This window comes from Gordionus sp. m RMFG-2023, chromosome 4, assembly GCF_954871325.1.
Source record: "Gordionus sp. m RMFG-2023 chromosome 4, tfGorSpeb1-WG-v2, whole genome shotgun sequence".
Taxonomy (NCBI): Eukaryota; Metazoa; Nematomorpha; class Gordioida; order Chordodea; family Parachordodidae; genus Gordionus; species Gordionus sp. m RMFG-2023.
The window spans coordinates 28,328,830-28,332,425 of NC_088778.1; positions in this window are offsets into that span (position 1 = coordinate 28,328,830).

Genomic DNA, 3,596 nt, shown 5'->3' on the forward strand with positions numbered 1-3,596 from the left:
AAATAAACATATTTCAATACAATGATAATTTCTAAACATCAGCCAAATCTATATATTACACACATTCATGGACATTATTTTCCAAATGAAACTATTTTAGAATAATTTTCTTCTATCCTTTTAAATGTTATTTAAAAGAAGGTAGGCATTCTACCAGTAAACTCTTATTCATGCCAAACTATATACTATAATAATGCATTCATTGCAAATGAGGGGGTTTAATTGAATTCATGTTTTAAAAAGTAACTTTTTTATCACAATATTTTTTTAGTTAGTAGTAGAGCATTAACAATTTAAAATTTATGAAAGGAATTAAATTATAACTAAAAAGATTAATAATGTAAGAAAATCTCGGACGAATACGACGAATATTTTTTTTTGGGGGGGGGGGGGTTAAGTACAGATTTATGAGGGAGATTTACATCCAGTAAAAATCCTGTCATGTAGACAGTCAACCCCTTTTTCTAGAGCGCCTGCGCCGGGCTGGGTATTTGAAAAAAGGGCTTTGAGCTTAATTTTTAAATTTAAATTTGGCCTATTCAAAACCGTTAAATATATTGCAATTTTTTCTTCTAATAATAATAAATATCAATATTGTAAATAAAATACACTCAATTATGGTTTATTTTGATTAAATACAATGAATTAAATTTTTGGATATCGGTCTTGGATTTTCTGGTTTTTCTTCAAATATTAAATATTTCCAAGCCGGGGCTTAGAAAAAAATTTTACGGTGGGCCTAGTCCGGGGGGCTTAATCAAAAAATTAATACCCATGAAGGTCTTTAATTTGCATACCTTCATTTTTTTAGCCTGACATATTAAAATAACATTTAGAATTGTGTAGAAGAAGGGAAAGATCGATTCCCAAAATTTGATTTTAGAATCAGGTTTGATAAAATCACAGAAATATGTTTCATCACTACATAATCATTACACAATATATTATGATCAATATTAAAATCTGTTTGCAAACTAGTAATTTCTAAATATGACCATTTGAAAACGATTTTGAACTTCATGAAAGAATTTATTAATATATGTATTAATACTTAGAGGATTGATTTTGATGATTTATATGAATAATTCTTTTTTAAGAAATTTATTATATTATTGATTATTTTTCTAAATCCGTAAATCATTAAAATTAGTATCACTTCTATTTCTATTATCATTATTGTCAATTTCTGAAACGTTGTCAATGAAGCGTAAGTTCTCTTAAGAAAATTTAACGTTAAAACTCATTACTATCACCGGTGGCTAAAGGATAATTATTATCTAACGATTTATCCAATCCACGGATTTATATCAGAGATCCTCATGGGCCGGGCAGGTCCACAGCCCGTCTAATTATATATTTTCTAGCGGGCCAGAGCCTGGCTTAAAATTTTTGAAAATTTTTTCAATGATCTTGGGCCGGCCTCAGGCTTAAAATATTTCATTTATATTTTGCTTATTTTAAGAATATATAATAGGACAAATATAGCAAATCACTATAATTTAATAGTGTTATTTCTTACACTAATTTCATTATTATTTTTAAGTATCGCATATTTTCTTTGCAATGCAACATATATTTTTAAATTTATTATATCGTTATCAAGCATAATGCTCTACACTAATAAATTATACCTATTTATTGATTTTGCAAATTTAGTTGCGTTAAATAACGCACCGCTTGAACATAAGGCGTTTGTTATAAATTTGCTCTAAATGATTTAAAGTGTATGGATAACTAATATTATTTTTTTTGAGGGAAAGGTGTAGTTGAAAATAAAGGATCAAATTTTACCTAAGATTCTAAATCATTTATGTAAAATATATTATATAAGTAAGTCGAATACTCCTAATTTTAGACATGTAATAATATTTTTAAACTTTGAAGAAACAAAGTGTAGATGAGAATACTCAAACAGGATTTACAAATAAATTTTACCTATAACTCCAAATCATTTTTGTAAAAATATTTTAAAAGTAAATTTATCAAATGCTTTCAATGAACGCAATTTCAGCACTATTGGAAGGATTATTGAAAGGCGGACAAATTTAAATAATGAAATTGTTGTTAACATATTATTTTTAAATGATAATTTGAAATAATAAATTAAAATTGTTTGTATCATTCTTTGCTAAATATATTATTATAAGTATATATAAAATAATTTAATGGGTTTGAGCCCGGCTTGGGAAATTTTTTTGAAGCCTAATTCTGGGCTGGGTGAGAATTTTTTTAACAATTAAATGCATATTTTTTATAATAAATTTGTAACTTGTTAATTATAGTGTATATTATCATATCTAATTTTTAATGAAAAAAATATTGAATAAAATTTATTAAAAAATTTATAATATTTTTAATATGTTAATCGGAGGATATTTATTTGCTCAAAAAAAATATTATCATTTTAATCTATATTTTTTAAAAAACCTTACATCGCTTCTAAAAATTTTTTAAATAATTTAAAACCTGTTTAGTTCGAAATGTGATGATTTGTAGGAAATATTATTCCCCGAGTAAGACACTTTTTATTAATATTGTTTGAGGTAAAAAATTATTAATTAAAAATAATTATTATAGCTAACATGACGATCAAGTGCGACAAAGATAGTATTAAAAATATTTCCAAAATTTTATTTACAATTGATATAATATTTATTTATAGATGGCCATGTTATAAACACTACTTTAAGTAGATCAAATAATTATTAATAAATCTTATATACACTAATCATTATCATATGTATTTAATATAGGACGTCTAAAAACAACTATAAAAGGTTGGGGTTTCTTATAAAAATTCGTTTAAAAAATTATTTCTATTTCTGATAGATTACTTAAAAAATGTAGACCATTACATCAGAGGTATATATTATTCAGTTTAACTTTGAATTTCACTTAATATATAATATTTTTTTTAAAAATACTTAAGCTCCAAATTTGTTAATTGCAATTAGTAAAATTAGATTGGTATTTTTTATTATTAAAAGATTTTAATTTAATACATTAGGTTTGGGAAATAAATACCTTACTCTTAATATAGGTATGAAAAATTAAGAATTCAATTGTATGTAACATAATTTTAATATTACAAGATCATCTTACTGTTGGTAAAAATTTAGTTTTTTTTACTTGAAATGAATTTTTTTGTCTAACAAATTATGCTTGATGACGTTACTAATTACCGTCATTTATAATTATTTTCTTTTCAAAGAATTAGATAATGAGATTTTCTAACTACATTATATTATGAGGTGATCTCCAATCGAAAACAGGATATGAATGTTTAGAGAAATCTAGCTTCAACTTCTGCTATCTCTGCAGAAAAACTTATATCTATCTCCATCTATGATACACATTTACACCTTCTAACTGTGTTAAATTAATAGAAAATAATGGGCACCATCCAATATATTATCAATATTCTCGTGGACGCCAACCCTTGCCACTCCATTATCATACTATAGCTTTCAAAAAAATAGCCTGTTATAATATGAAATGATACCACATAGGCGTAGCCAGAAGGGGGGGCAAGGGGAAATCCCTCCCCCCACTCAGAAATTTATACTTTTTGTGAATATCATTTTAAGCTAATAAAA